The sequence below is a fragment of the Salvia hispanica genome, chromosome 5, assembly GCF_029641045.1.
Source record: "Salvia hispanica isolate PSC_SH4W2 chromosome 5, Shi_PSC_v1, whole genome shotgun sequence".
In the NCBI taxonomy this organism is placed as follows: domain Eukaryota; kingdom Viridiplantae; phylum Streptophyta; class Magnoliopsida; order Lamiales; family Lamiaceae; genus Salvia; species Salvia hispanica.
Genome location: NC_142696.1, coordinates 33,185,581 through 33,201,881, shown reverse-complemented (window position 1 = coordinate 33,201,881; position 16,301 = coordinate 33,185,581). Strand labels below are relative to the sequence as shown.

The following is a 16,301-nucleotide window of genomic DNA, read 5'->3' as shown; positions in this document are numbered from 1 at the left end:
ATAGCTCTGGCCTTTGATTTAGTATGGATGAACGCACTTTTTCACTATTTCGTGACTTTTTTGCCTTTTTGGTACTATTTTTCAATCTAAAGGGTATTTTCATACATATACAATTATTATTCGCTTTCTCCTCATCTCACCTTCAAACACAATTGTTAGGAGAGAGAGTAATAATAGCAAAAGTACAAAAATGCACATTTAGTAAAAAAAAATACTAAAATGGTAAACATGTCACAAAATTAGTGGAAAATCCTTCCAGAGCTATTACATCAAAGGTCAAAGCCGAGTTGAGAGAATTTTATACTAGAGGTGGGTCGATACGATAAATGGAAAACGCTGTATCGTGTTTCGTATCGAAAATGTCGATATGAAATAATTTCATATCGATATGGATAATATCAATATCGTTTTCGTATTGATATTTCGATATATCGTAAGATCGATACGATATATCGAAATATCGTTAACGTATCGAATACCTGTATATCGAAAAATATAATTTCAATAACACAAAAATTAATAAAACTAAAACTTCAAACACAATAAAATAAATAGTGCTCTTATTAGGGTTTCATATATATATTTTCTAAATATATGAATGAATTAAATGGATTTGTATACATTTATAATTTTAAACTTCAATATGTATTGAATTTCAATATGTTTCGATATATATCATATATATCGTATATTCGATATAAAACGATATATCACGATATAAGGAAATTCATATCGTTATCGTATCGAAAACTTACGATACGATACCGTATCGTATCGAAAATTATGATATACCAAAAATTCGATAATTTTTCGATATTTTTCAATACGATACGAGCGATATATCATTTTTTCGATATTTTTCCCCAGCCCTATTTTATACAATGGGGATTGCATTTGATATTGGCATAGTTCATTGACTAAATTTATAGTTCTCTCAATTTTAAAAGTACTACTCCCTTCGTTCCAGCTAAGATGACACATTTCTTTGTCGGCACATGATTTTATGAGTTGTTAGATAATGTGTTTAATTGAACAGAGAAAAGGTAGGTGTAAACATTAAAAGGAGAGAGAAATATAGTTGAATATTTTATCGTAAAGAGAAAAAGAGGTTGAGTGTACTAATTGGAGAGAAAAAATTTCCAAAAACACAAATGTGTCATTTTATTTGGGACAAACTAAAAAGTAAAATTTGTCATCTTAACTGGACCGAAGGGAGTACAAAATATGACCATAAAATGCAATCAAATGCAAACTCTAAATATTGTACAAACTCCAAATTATAATCTGGACCGTTAAAAAAAATATCAACAAATTGTAAAATAATAGCAACAGAAAATCTCAACACAGTGTCAACGGTTGACATTGTGTTGATATTGTGTTGACATTATATTGACATTATACGTTGACACCAAAACTTGAAATTTTTACACTGTGTTGACGTTGTGTTGACCACCAAAACTTGAAATTCTAGACTGCGTTGACATTGTGTTGAAAAGTTTCGAATTTGTACAATTTATGAGTTTGCAATTTATCACTGCCCATATATAAACGTTGAGTAAAAAATACCAACGTATAATAAAAGTCACAAAATAGTGGAAATTGACTTCAATTATTACATCAAATATTAGACACATATGTCATCATTTCACTCAAGCATTTCTGTTATACCATTGTTAGTATTCAAATAAATACTCATGTAAAAATTCTTTACCAATAACGGTTCTCCTAACCTATTGCTTCGAAGGAAAACGTATTACTAACTGAGTTGCACTTAATCGTCAAGTTAACTTCATCGTCTTCCATACTCAAACGACTAACTCGGAGTGTTACCTCAATAAATTCTTAGAAGGTAGTTCTTCTTATTCTAAAATGCTCCCCGCAGCTCACAACGCTATAATGGACACTACTAATTAACAGATAGACGATAGCAGACCTCAATTATCAATCTGTTAGAGATACAATAAACACAAAGACAGAACAAGAAATACCAACCCACATACAAAATTAATAGAAATTCATTCATTCCCATAAGAAAATACCCGAAATTCAATAGATATATACACATGCAAAACTAAGATTCAATAATATATCGACACGTATAATAGCTCAGATTTAAGAATCCAATTATCACACAGTCGTACATACGTACACATGTACAATAGCTCAGAATCAAGAAACCAAAGGGTGTGAGACACGTAAATGTACAACACACATTTACAAATGCAGAAAGCAGCATTTGATTTCACATCTCTTTTGGCCTGTCTCTTTCTAATCAACAATCCAAAAATAGAAATTGTCTCTTGTTGTGAGTAGATGATGACAACACCGAAAGTTTTGTTTTTAGCTTTCTTTAATTGTTGAGAAATGACAACACAAAAGCTGTTATTTATTCTAAATTAATTGATTTGAACAAGAAGCCTCATTGTCTGAACGCATTTCTTAGAGATGATTCGAATTATTTCTCCAGCATTTTTTCCCAATCAATTTAATTTGCCAAAGCTCGTGTTACATTGTTTCTAATTCTAGATATTCTCCTTGATTTGCGCTTCCTTTATTATTTCTTAATTGCTACATTGCGTTGGATTTTGGTAACACAATGCAAAGAACATCGATCGATGTTTAGGATCAAGGCTCGTTATTTGGTAACACAATGGATAGAATCGATCGATGTTCAAAGATCGTGTATATATATAGGATCGCACTATAATAATTTCCAATGTAAAACTAAGAACTATTTCTACTTCGTATCAAAATCAAAGACAAGTTTATCAACAAAAAAAATTGTGTTGATAAAATTATGCCGTTGTGTTGACATGTAAATTTAAGTGTCAACGTAAGGACATAATTTTTCAAAATATTTTCCGAAATAATATTTTTTTTCGGTGCTTTAAATAGTTTCACTAACTTACCTAAGCTTGTCAATTAGTATACCATTGACACTCTAATTAATTTACACCATATATGTGACAATGAAGTCCATGGCATTTGATAATCCATGGCAATTACCTAGGGTCTTTATTCTTCCCATTTTATCTATCATGCGAAAGCTAACAACAATAACAATTGCATTCGATACTGACTGAGACTATTACAAACGACCTTCACTAATGACATCCTCGTGGTTAACGACAACTCCAAGTCCACATACACATTCCGATGAGCCATGTAAGCTAAATTACGGGAGTGTAATTGTAATAACCGCTCGTTTGTTTTCGTTCGGCTTATGTTGTAAGGGTTCACCAACATGGAATTGTGTCACTCTCTTGTTGCGACAAATTAAATAAGAACTCGTTACCTTGTGTTGCTTAAGTGCCGTTTAAAAAAAAAAAGAAATAAATAATAATCAATGAATGAATAAATAGAGTTGGGATGAACTAAAACTCCTCCATTACTATTTACGAGCCATAACTAACGAGAAAGAAGATGAAGAGTTCGTTTTCTAGCTAAGAAAATGCAACTACTATCAAATACACTCTAGCTTACATAGTGAAATACATGGGAAGTAAGAATTTAAGAAAAAGGAAATGTGAATGCTAGTACACAAATTTACAAGTATGGGCTAAAAGGCTAAGAGCTAAGGCCGACTCTTTTACTACACGTTGGGCCTCTTCTTTTCCGAGCCCAAGCCGCACACCACCGCGACCCCACCCGGTCAGCCGGTGAGCCAAGGCAGCGAGCCTACCTCCCGGGACAGTTGGGTGGCAGCCAAGCTGTCTCTTTCTCCTGCAAAAGACAAACAAGTAAATTAGATGCAAGGGGAACAAGAGGGAAATTGAGGAGTATTAAAGCAGCCAACAGATTTCACTTAAGGAAGAAGACAATAATACCTTTGTTAGAGTAGACCAAAAGACTTGCCAAAGGAAGCAAAGTCAGTTTGAACTCCCCTGCTCCCAACAGCCCTGCATTTCTCTCGCTGTACCTGCAAGGAGATCAAACAAAATGTATTAATGCAAGAGTACTTATGCTAGACACAACACCAAGCTAAATTAAATAAAAGGGGTGGTGGAGAATCAACAAAAAGGATTGTGGCAGCAATATACCCTTAGTATACCATCAAAATTTCAGTTAAAGTTTGCTGCAAAAGATCAAAGAGAGAGGGATATGTTGCTGGATAGAGACAAGAGTTTCAGCAGCCTCATTTAAGGCTTACAAGTACACAATCAGCCTATAAAAATCCTCCCCACACCACATTCGAACTTCCCCCCCCACACTCCTCAAAATAATCAGCAAAACTTAGAGAGAGTTAGAAAGCTTGGTGCCTTAGGAGCTGATCTCAAGCAGCAACAAGGGCAACCTCATTCCTTCACTACATCAAGAGGTAAACACCCCAACACCTTATCTTGCATCTTGTTTAGATCAATCACCACATAGTACAAGAACCTAGTAGCACAAGTGTTAACTATACTAAATCCAGCCTCACAACAAGTATCAAGCTGTAATAGTCAAGGGACCAACTTTTCTTAACCAAACTCATAGGATAACTGCAGAGTTGTAAAGTCCCAGTAGAACTCCAACTCTTAGAATCATAGAAACAACATTTAACATAGCAAGATAAACCTTTCAAGCTCATTCCAGTGAGTTGAGCTCCACAATCAAGTCTGTAATCACTAAGCTAACTGGAAAACTTATCTTGAGGAGGTGAATCTGCCGGACTGCCGGCAGCGAACGTCGGCCCTCCGATGGACAGCCCCACGCTCCGATCCACCACTACAACCTAGCAATTGCAAAGCTACAAGTTTAAAACACCAATCTTTAATCTCAAGGGACAAGACCTTAGAAAATAAGAACAAAAGAGGGAAAAATGATAAATAACCTTACCTGACGAAATAACGGCGAGGCGAGAGAGTACAGTGGCGGAGGGCTCTCCGGCTGTCCGGTGATGGGAAGGCCGGGCTGCTGTGAAGGCGACCTCCGGGCAGAAGCAGGGCAGCGTAACCACTGCCCGTGCTATCACAACGGCGGCGGCGACAGACCCCAAAAAGGGAAGAATGCCGGCGGACTCCGCGGTAGTGGCGGACCGAGCGGGAGGAGAAGGAGATCGGTCGTGCATAGCGGCGGTGCGCCGCCGCGCTCGCTGCTGCAGCGGTGGAATGAGGGGGAGAGGCCGATGGAATGAGGGAGTTTTGGGCCTCTTTCTTAATTAATGTTTTGGGCCTTGACAAATAAATTAATGTTTGGGCCACTAACTAAATTGAAGTAAATAGTAGGAAGCTAATTAAATCTTTGGGCCTTACTATGTTATGAACTTAATAGTTAATATTCCGTAAATTATTTTTCCACGAGGATAAGTCTAATTTTTTTTCGGAAATTAGCATGAGTGCCCAAATGATTAATTTTAAGAAATTACGATACGCTAACAATGAGAAGACCCCGAGCTTATTTTAGTGTGCTTAAATAAATAGCATAGGAGGTAGCACCCTCTAGTTAAGTGAATAATCTTTCTAATTTAATTAAATCTACTGATTTAATTAATACTCAAGAATTTTAGAACTCTTCTAGAAAATTTAGAGAAAGAATAAAATGATCATCGCACTTAGGATGCATTCACGTTTAAGCTTAATGGATATCTCAAAATCTAATTAAGTATCATTTTATTTTCCTAAAGGGACGTCTTCGAACGTCATCTAAGACCAAGTTAAGGAAAATTCGGAAGGAGCTTTAGCTTTTGAGGTGGGCATTCTTTTAAAACGTGTTTTTAGTATGAAAATGTGATTCTTTGCTCAAGTATGTTGTCATGCCATGTTTTGTTTTATGATTACCTATCTGCTTGGCTATGCCAATTCAAGTTAAATCGAATTCGGGTCCCAGTAGGGCCGCAAACCCTACTCGGACTAGTGTACACATAAGGGGACCGTGAGCTAACAAAAGGGGTTGGCCGGTCCAGTGACCGTCGTGGAATGTGGCCACATTCCCGGTTCACACAAGGTTCAGATATGGTATATCTATGTTACGTGATTGCGCAATCAAATCTTTACTAAAGGAAAAGTATTTTAGTGACTCGGGTCTTTTAAGTAAAACCCCGTGATCACTCAACTGTGGCATTGACAATTAAAGATAGAACCATTTTTGGCAATATGCCCACTGAGTATATCAAATACTCAGCCCTGCATGTTATTTTCAAATGTGCAGGTTGAACGTGGACGAGCAGGCGAAGGTGTTGGGACAAGCATATTAAATAAGTAGTTAGGTAGCCCAAAGTAGCATGTCTTCATACGTGCTATTTTGTCTTGGACTCTTCCGCTGCAAACCTAGAATTATGTACTAGCAAGCTTTGAACTTAGTCTTGTTACTCTGATCACATTTCGACTATGTACCCATATGCCTTTGATACTTTTGATTTGAGTGATTTCATCCTTTTTTTTTATGTTGTCCCTTGATGATTGAGAATGGTTTAGTCACGAAATAGCTACGCTCACTAGCACTAGGGAGTTGTGGTCGTGACAGAGTGGTATCAGAGCACTGTTCTTTCGCTCTGGACCCAAGAACCTTCTTTCAAGCCTTAGTCTAGAATGATAGCACTAGGCTAGAACATGACTTAATGGAAAGTTAAAGGACCCAACACCTCGACTCGTCACGTTCAACTGCAACAATGAGGTAAAGTCGTACCTCTTTCAAAATGTTTCAGTTATAAGAATTTTCAAAAATTATTTCGAATTTCAAGGGGAAATATTGTATCTCTTTCATTTACTTAGATACTAAATTTGCTATGCAAAATTTGATTATTTGCATCAGATGCCAACGTGTCATGATGTTGTGCATGCTCAAAATCTTAAAGTGTGAGACCATGACTAATGGATGCAAACATAGAGTGCCTAGGAGGTATGTTACACTAGCACTTTGAACATAGTTGTAAGTGGATAACTGTAACATCACTTTCTTGAGTGATAGGACAAACGAAAATTTTGGTTCAAACTCGAACTTAGATTGATGCTTACAATTTCCTATCATTTTCCCTGAACGATAAGAACACGGAGAATATAATAGAAGTGGTATACGATTTGAAATCTTCTACAAGAAGATATGCTAAGTGGTGTGTCCCTGCAAAAAAATGATAGATCGTACCTGCGATCTAACGAAATATTCCGATCTCTCATTTGGAGTCACCAGTGGCGACACGTCATAGGGACGCCTCACTATTACACATCAAGGACACGCGAGAGCTATGAGATTTTGCAAAGAAGATCGTTATGAACTTGCTAAGAAAACTATGAAAGATTTGATCCTCAACTATAATTATTAGTCGTACTAAAGTGATGAATCTCTACTTGGAACTTGGGATTTCCTAGGACGATCTTATAATGTTCCAACTCTCGAAAGATGAACAAGGGAGTGCCATCTCCGAAGTTGGAATGGACGATTTTAATCAACAGTAATTACTTGGATTCTGAACCTCCTTAACAGCAGTGCTCGTTGTCTATATCAGACTTTGGATTGACTTTCATCTTTACGAGTAATGCATCCCAATTCTTATTTTCTATGAAAGTTGTGACTCACTTCAAGTTTTCGACTGTAGTCCTTTGACATCGTTCATAAAGAGTAATGCTATGACTTGTAAGCACCAACCTTATACCTCTCATTTCTAAAGTTGCTTACAATCATGACCTTCAGAATAATCTCACTCTTCGGACATCCTCCGAACCCCCTTGAAAATGATGTCCTCCCATCTATTTAAGACTTTTGATTGACTCACATTTTTGCAAGTAATACGACATTATCATCTATCCCACAATAGTGATGATTAAATTTCAGTTCCCGAAAGCGGATTACTCCTATTTTCTCAAACACCCTTATTGGTTGTTGTCTTCTATGACTTACAATGTATAAGAACAAAAACTCTTAAATTCTTTAACTCAGGTAATAAACCTTCATTGTTAAGTTGCTTACTTGACCTCCAAAAGATTTATGCCGCTCAAACATTTTTTTTTATGATGGCATATTATGTGGGGACTTTTGTTCACCTCTCTATTTTGCAACTATGTTTGTGGTGACATCTTTTCTTTGAGGGATGGAACTCTTTCTAGCTCAGTTCCATCACACATATTGTTTCTAGCTCGTAATTTATTCTGTAACACTAAGTTAAGGCTAGTGTATTGCATATCCCTTGATGTATTGGACCTATTTGATCGTTCCAAAAAGTTTCTTTCACCTTGGTTGCCTCTAACCAAACTTGCGAACCCATTGACTTGATTCCACAATATCACATTATGATGTCGTTAAACCATGATAAACATTGATTCGTGGCAATTGCCTGTATTTCTAAACTCTTCCATGACTGATAAACTCGGGCTTTGACATGTTGAAACCATCATCCTTAATGTTCAGATCTTTTCAATTTGAGCCGACAATTGAAATATCCTATATGGTAGCCCACTATTGAAATTGAGAGATAATTCAACTTCATCCTATTTTCATGATCTATCTCATGTTATTCCAAGCTTCCATCAGAAGTGAGTTCACAATCTCATGGGTTTACCTAACACCATTCGAACCACGTAGTTCTCTGATTGGTCATGATAAGTTCAATTGACCTCAGTGTTTGCCTTCAAAATACATTGTCGCAGCTTGATTAAAGAAATTTTCAACCATGCTTCTTCTACGCAATTTCAGATCCTATCCAAGTTAAGACTGATCGATAAATCGTCGAGTTCTTAATACAAGACTCTCATGGAAGGCATAACCTTAATTCCGTATAGATACAGATGACCGACATTCATGCAGAAGCAATACGCCAACCAGAAGCGACGGTATAAATAACAACATGAAAAGTTGACTATTCGCACCTGTGTGCCACCTGTAACGAGCTACTAAGGGATGGAATGTTACGCTATTTACGTAGGTAATATAGGACACAAAAAGAGAACTGTAAATGCGTCTTATATACGTATAGACCTAATGACTTTTCGTTGGGCAAGACTTATTTAACTAAGCAATTCAGTGATTGGCGGGCAAATAACGAAGTGAACTAAGAGAGACACAAGAAATGGAGATCAAGATCATCGTTAGGAAACGAAATCTAGTGAAAATATGAGCACTCTCATAGATTACGTTTTAAAGAGCGGATGTCTTCGACAAGAGGAAAATCGTCCGAGGTGTGGCACAATAAAACCAACGAATGAAGGAACGATCGGAAAATGGAAACGTATTTCAAATGAGAATAAGAAGCAACAGCTTGCCCCAATGGCAGTAGACAAACTGATCTCAATAAGAAGGTTGAGTACCGACTGAAGGTCCCTCCCTGCGCTCAGTGATCAAGAAACCATCGTGGAAAGTGCAGAGTTAGGACACATAGGTGCCTTAATAGTAGCAGAAGCGCACATTTCTCCAGGGAATGCCGAACAAGAATACTAGGACATGAGGGAGACATGACTATCAGGGGCAGCGTCCACAACTGCGGGCACTTCAAGCTGAGCCGAAAGGAAAAGCGGCCCTACCCCAAGTTCCACAACACCAGCGGCAATTACGGCAGAGGCTTCCCACTCAGGCCAGAGCTTTTGCACTGAGACAGAAGCAGCCTAAGATGGAGCAAGGGAACCAGGAGCAGGGCAATCTGGCAGGTATGGGAACTCTCCTCAACATACCTATTGCCATTTTGTTTGATACTGGTGCATCACACTCGTTCATATCAGCACCTTGCGTGGATACTTTAGAACTTCCTACTGATGCAATCGAACATAAGATGAGGGTGTCCTCACCCGTAGGAGGCCTTATAGATATCTCGCGAACTTGCTCGAACGTAGAATTCACTTTGGGAAACCTTAAGTTAGTGGCTCATAATTTGCATGTGATGTTGATGTGGAGCGTCGACATCATATTGGGAATGGATTGGTTAGCCGAAAACTACGCTACCATTCTTTGTAAGGAAAGGTAGATCTCGCTGCAATACCCAGGGAAGGAACCCACAATCTTCCACGGAATCTCAATGAGGCGACGAAAGTCCATAATTTCTGCACTACAAGCAACCACTATGATAAGGAAAGGATACCCTGCATACCTCGTTTACCTGAATGGAGAAGAGAAAGAGGACCGTAAGATTGAAGATGTAGCAGTGGTACGAGAATTTTCAGATGTCTTCCCAGACGCACTACCTGGATTGCCGCCAGACAGGCAATTAGAATTCACAATCGATCTCGAACCAGGATCGGCCCCAGTATCGAAGGCACCATACAGAATGGCGCCTAAAGAGTTAGAAGAATTCAAGATACAGTTACAGGAACTACTAGACCTAGGCTTCATCCGACCCAGTGTGTCACCATGGGGCGCACCAGTGCTCTTCGTAAAGAAGAAGGACGGAACACTGAGAATGTGTATCGACTACCGAGAGTTGAACAAGCTGACGCTCAAGAACAAGTATCCTCTACCGAGGATTGATGACCTTTTTGACCAACTTCGAGGGGCCGGTGTATTCTCAAAAATGGACTTGAGATCAGGCTATCACCAACTGAAGGTCCGACATGACGATGTACCCAAGACAGCATTCCGCACCAGATACGGCCATTACGAATTCACAGTGATGCCTTTCGGGCTCACAAATGCCCCGGCAGTGTTCATGGACCTAATGAACCGCGTGTTCCACCCATACTTGGACAAGTTCGTCCTAGTCTTTATAGATGATGTACTTATCTATTCGGAGAACGAGAAGGAACACGAGGAACATCTGAGAACCACCTTAGAGACGTTGAGAGCCGAGAAGCTCTATGCTAAGTTTAGCAAATGTGAGTTCTGGCTCAACGAGGTGAACTTCCTAGGACACATAGTAACGGCAGAAGGGATCCGAGTGGACCCTGCAAAAGTGGAAGCAGTACAACGTTGGCAGTCACCAACAACACCTAGTGAGATTCGAAGTTTTTTTTTAGGTTTGGCTGGATATTATCGAAGGTTTATTGAAGGATTTTCTAGAATAGCCAGACCATTAACCCAACAGCTCAAGAAAGGGGCTAAGGTCAATTGGACGCCGGAGTGCGAAGCGAGCTTCCAACTATTAAAAGAAAAATTGACCACCGCACCAGTCTTAGCCTTGCCAGCACCAGGAGCAGGCTATGTGGTGTACACCGATGCATCAAAAGTCGGGCTCGGATGCGTATTGATGCAGGATGGCAAGGTGATTGCTTATGCGTCACGCCAACTTAGGCCGCACGAGTTAAACTACCCCACTCATGATCTGGAACTAGCGGCAGTGGTACATGCCTTGAAGATTTGTAGACATCACCTCTACGGAGTTCGATGTGAGATCCTCACGGACCACAAGAGCCTTAAGTACTTTTTCGAGCAGAAGGATTTAAATATGCGACAACGTAGATGGCTCGAATTAGTCAAGGATTATGACTGTGGTATAAATTACCACCCAGGCAAGGCGAATGTAGTGGCAGATGCCTTGAGCAGGAAAACTACACCCCAAGTGGCCACCTTCCTTACACAAAATGAGGAACTCATACGGGAATTCGCTAAGATGGGATTGGAGGTAGTAAGAGCACCAGAGACGGTGGAAAGTAGAATCGCCACTCTAGTGATTGAACCAGACTTAAGGGCCAGAATTGTTGAAGCTCAAAGGAGTGATGAAGCATTAGAGAAAATTCGACTTAAGGTGAGGACGGGAAAAGAGGTGAGTTACCGCAAACAAGCGGATAACACCCTCACTTTTGAAGGGAGATTATGCGTGCCCAATGACGAGGCTCTCAGAGATGAGATCATGAGCGAAGCGCATGAGACACCCTACACCGCCCACCCAGGAGGTACGAAAATGTATCAAGATATGAAGAAGCATTTTTGGTGGGATGGCATGAAGAGGAGCATAGCGTCGTTTGTAGAAAGGTGCCTAGCATGTCAACAAGTGAAGGCTCTACATCAACGACCCTATGGAAAATTGCAACCCCCGGAAATTCCCGAGTGGAAATGGGAGCACATTGCAATGGATTTCGTGACAGGATTGCCAAAGTCACAACGAGGGAATACTGCTATTTGGGTGATTATAGATCGCCTCACCAAGAGTGTCCACTTTGTACCAGTTCGTATCACTTACGGATCGGACAAGTTAGCTCAGATCTATGTGCAAGAGATCATACGGTTACATGGAATACCGGTGACGATCACATCAGACAGGGATCCAAAAATTTACTTCCAGATTTTGGATAAGCCTGCAGCAAGAGCTGGGCACTAGATTGAATTTCAGTACTGCATTCCATCCACAGACAGATGGGCAGTCTGAGAGGACAATCCAAACCTTAGAAGATATGTTGAGGGCCGTAGTGCTCGACCGCGGAGGAAAACGGGAGCCAGTATTGCCACTTATAGAGTTTGCTTACAACAACAGTTATCAGGCAACCATAAACATGGCCCCATATGAAGCACTGTATGGGAGGAAATGTAGATCACCACTTTATTGGGATGAGGTCGGTGAGAGAAAGACGCTTGGACCAGATTCTGTAGAGAAAATGATAGAGATCGTCCGCCAGATCCGTGAGAGAATCAAGGAAGCTCAAGACAGGCAGAAGTCTTACGCGGATGCTCGCCGAACCGATCTGCAGTTCAAGGCGGGAGACAAAGTTTTTCTGAAAGTATCCCCGTCTAAAGGAATTACGAGATTCGGCGTCAAGGGCAAACTAAGACCACGTCTCATCGAACCCTACGAGATTCTAGAAGGAGTTGGTCCTGTGGCGTACAGATTGGCACTCCCACCAAATTTCGGGAACGTGCACGACGTTTTTCACGTGTCTCAATTGAGGAAATATGTGTTCGACCCAAAACACATAGTCCACCAAGAGGAAATGGTTTTGGAACCAGACTTAAGCTATGAAGAGAAGCCAGAGGCAATCTTGGATAGGAAGGTCAAGGAATTGAGGAATAAATCTATTGTAACAGTGAAAGTTTTATGGAAGCACCATGGTCACGAGGAAGCTACGTGGGAATTGGAGGACAAGATGAAAGAAAAGTACCCAGAACTGTTTGAGTAACATAAGCAAAATTTCGGGACGAAATTTTCGTTAAGGAGGGTAGAATGTAATAACCGCTCGTTTGTTTTCGTTCGGCTTATGTTGTAAGGGTTCACCAACATGGAATTGTGTCACTCTCTTGTTGCGACAAATTAAATAAGAACTCGTTACCTTGTGTTGCTTAAGTGCCGTTTAAAAAAAAAGAAGAAATAAATAATAATCAATGAATGAATAAATAGAGTTGGGATGAACTAAAACTCCTCCATTACTATTTACGAGCCATAACTAACGAGAAAGAAGATGAAGAGTTCGTTTTCTAGCTAAGAAAATGCAACTACTATCAAATACACTCTAGCTTACATAGTGAAATACATGGGAAGTAAGAATTTAAGAAAAAGGAAATGTGAATGCTAGTACACAAATTTACAAGTATGGGCTAAAAGGCTAAGAGCTAAGGCCGACTCTTTTACTACACGTTGGGCCTCTTCTTTTCCGAGCCCAAGCCGCACACCACCGCGACCCCACCCGGTCAGCCGGTGAGCCAAGGCAGCGAGCCTACCTCCCGGGACAGTTGGGTGGCAGCCAAGCTGTCTCTTTCTCCTGCAAAAGACAAACAAGTAAATTAGATGCAAGGGGAACAAGAGGGAAATTGAGGAGTATTAAAGCAGCCAACAGATTTCACTTAAGGAAGAAGACAATAATACCTTTGTTAGAGTAGACCAAAAGACTTGCCAAAGGAAGCAAAGTCAGTTTGAACTCCCCTGCTCCCAACAGCCCTGCATTTCTCTCGCTGTACCTGCAAGGAGATCAAACAAAATGTATTAATGCAAGAGTACTTATGCTAGACACAACACCAAGCTAAATTAAATAAAAGGGGTGGTGGAGAATCAACAAAAAGGATTGTGGCAGCAATATACCCTTAGTATACCATCAAAATTTCAGTTAAAGTTTGCTGCAAAAGATCAAAGAGAGAGGGATATGTTGCTGGATAGAGACAAGAGTTTCAGCAGCCTCATTTAAGGCTTACAAGTACACAATCAGCCTATAAAAATCCTCCCCACACCACATTCGAACTTTCCCCCCCACACTCCTCAAAATAATCAGCAAAACTTAGAGAGAGTTAGAAAGCTTGGTGCCTTAGGAGCTGATCTCAAGCAGCAACAAGGGCAACCTCATTCCTTCACTACATCAAGAGGTAAACACCCCAACACCTTATCTTGCATCTTGTTTAGATCAATCACCACATAGTACAAGAACCTAGTAGCACAAGTGTTAACTATACTAAATCCAGCCTCACAACAAGTATCAAGCTGTAATAGTCAAGGGACCAACTTTTCTTAACCAAACTCATAGGATAACTGCAGAGTTGTAAAGTCCCAGTAGAACTCCAACTCTTAGAATCATAGAAACAACATTTAACATAGCAAGATAAACCTTTCAAGCTCATTCCAGTGAGTTGAGCTCCACAATCAAGTCTTTAATCACTAAGCTAACTGGAAAACTTATCTTGAGGAGGTGAATCTGCCGGACTGCCGGCAGCGAACGTCGGCCCTCCGATGGACAGCCCCACGCTCCGATCCACCACTACAACCTAGCAATTGCAAAGCTACAAGTTTAAAACACCAATCTTTAATCTCAAGGGACAAGACCTTAGAAAATAAGAACAAAAGAGGGAAAAATGATAAATAACCTTACCTGACGAAATAACGGCGAGGCGAGAGAGTACAGTGGCGGAGGGCTCTCCGGCTGTCCGGTGATGGGAAGGCCGGGCTGCTGTGAAGGCGACCTCCGGGCAGAAGCAGGGCAGCGTAACCACTGCCCGTGCTATCACAACGGCGGCGGCGACAGACCCCAAAAAGGGAAGAATGCCGGCGGACTCCGCGGTAGTGGCGGACCGAGCGGGAGGAGAAGGAGATCGGTTGTGCATAGCGGCGGTGCGCCGCCGCGCTCGCTGCTGCAGCGGTGGAATGAGGGGGAGAGGCCGATGGAATGAGGGAGTTTTGGGCCTCTTTCTTAATTAATGTTTTGGGCCTTGACAAATAAATTAATGTTTGGGCCACTAACTAAATTGAAGTAAATAGTAGGAAGCTAATTAAATCTTTGGGCCTTACTATGTTATGAACTTAATAGTTAATATTCCGTAAATTATTTTTCCACGAGGATAAGTCTAATTTTTTTTCGGAAATTAGCATGAGTGCCCAAATGATTAATTTTAAGAAATTACGATACGCTAACAATGAGAAGACCCCGAGCTTATTTTAGTGTGCTTAAATAAATAGCATAGGAGGTAGCACCCTCTAGTTAAGTGAATAATCTTTCTAATTTAATTAAATCTACTGATTTAATTAATACTCAAGAATTTTAGAACTCTTCTAGAAAATTTAGAGAAAGAATAAAATGATCATCGCACTTAGGATGCATTCACGTTTAAGCTTAATGGATATCTCAAAATCTAATTAAGTATCATTTTATTTTCCTAAAGGGACGTCTTCGAACGTCATCTAAGACCAAGTTAAGGAAAATTCGGAAGGAGCTTTAGCTTTTGAGGTGGGCATTCTTTTAAAACGTGTTTTTAGTATGAAAATGTGATTCTTTGCTCAAGTATGTTGTCATGCCATGTTTTGTTTTATGATTACCTATCTGCTTGGCTATGCCAATTCAAGTTAAATCGAATTCGGGTCCCAGTAGGGCCGCAAACCCTACTCGGACTAGTGTACACATAAGGGGACCGTGAGCTAACAAAAGGGGTTGGCCGGTCCAGTGACCGTCGTGGAATGTGGCCACATTCCCGGTTCACACAAGGTTCAGATATGGTATATCTATGTTACGTGATTGCGCAATCAAATCTTTACTAAAGGAAAAGTATTTTAGTGACTCGGGTCTTTTAAGTAAAACCCCGTGATCACTCAACTGTGGCATTGACAATTAAAGATAGAACCATTTTTGGCAATATGCCCACTGAGTATATCAAATACTCAGCCCTGCATGTTATTTTCAAATGTGCAGGTTGAACGTGGACGAGCAGGCGAAGGTGTTGGGACAAGCATATTAAATAAGTAGTTAGGTAGCCCAAAGTAGCATGTCTTCATACGTGCTATTTTGTCTTGGACTCTTCCGCTGCAAACCTAGAATTATGTACTAGCAAGCTTTGAACTTAGTCTTGTTACTCTGATCACATTTCGACTATGTACCCATATGCCTTTGATACTTTTGATTTGAGTGATTTCATCCTTTTTTTTTATGTTGTCCCTTGATGATTGAGAATGGTTTAGTCACGAAATAGCTACGCTCACTAGCACTAGGGAGTTGTGGTCGTGACAGTAATTGATAACCCTAGATAAGTTCGTGATATTATTTTCCTATTTTTATATATGG

The 16,301-nt window shown here is 40.0% G+C and overlaps 4 long non-coding RNA genes across 8 annotated transcripts; 2 read left to right on the top strand and 2 right to left on the bottom strand.

The window, feature by feature from the left end:
* Positions 1 to 3,333: 3,333 nt before the first annotated feature.
* LOC148926674 (uncharacterized) lies at positions 3,334 to 5,075 on the bottom strand. Of its 3 annotated transcripts, none has more exons than XR_016130424.1 (4): positions 4,819 to 5,075; positions 4,229 to 4,729; positions 3,828 to 4,165; positions 3,334 to 3,723 (listed from the first exon to the last, which is right to left on the bottom strand). It is a non-coding gene; the product is annotated as an uncharacterized LOC148926674 (long non-coding RNA). The 3 variants fall into 3 exon arrangements; XR_016130423.1 differs by having other exon boundaries at positions 4,229 to 4,714; positions 4,819 to 5,074; XR_016130422.1 differs by lacking the exons at positions 4,229 to 4,729; positions 4,819 to 5,075 and having other exon boundaries at positions 3,828 to 4,222.
* A 117-nt stretch (positions 5,076 to 5,192) lies between these two features.
* Positions 5,193 to 6,354, top strand: LOC125185295 (uncharacterized). Its single transcript, XR_007170098.2, has 2 exons — positions 5,193 to 5,670; positions 6,130 to 6,354. It is a non-coding gene; the product is annotated as an uncharacterized LOC125185295 (long non-coding RNA).
* A 6,819-nt stretch (positions 6,355 to 13,173) lies between these two features.
* LOC148926673 (uncharacterized) lies at positions 13,174 to 14,815 on the bottom strand. 3 transcript variants are annotated; one of them, XR_016130440.1, is made up of 4 exons: positions 14,622 to 14,815; positions 14,032 to 14,532; positions 13,631 to 13,968; positions 13,174 to 13,526 (listed from the first exon to the last, which is right to left on the bottom strand). It is a non-coding gene; the product is annotated as an uncharacterized LOC148926673 (long non-coding RNA). The 3 variants fall into 3 exon arrangements; XR_016130439.1 differs by having other exon boundaries at positions 14,032 to 14,517; positions 14,622 to 14,814; XR_016130438.1 differs by lacking the exons at positions 14,032 to 14,532; positions 14,622 to 14,815 and having other exon boundaries at positions 13,631 to 14,025.
* A 180-nt stretch (positions 14,816 to 14,995) lies between these two features.
* LOC148926672 (uncharacterized) lies at positions 14,996 to 16,157 on the top strand. Its single transcript, XR_016130248.1, has 2 exons — positions 14,996 to 15,473; positions 15,933 to 16,157. It is a non-coding gene; the product is annotated as an uncharacterized LOC148926672 (long non-coding RNA).
* The last annotated feature ends 144 nt before the right edge of the window (positions 16,158 to 16,301 follow it).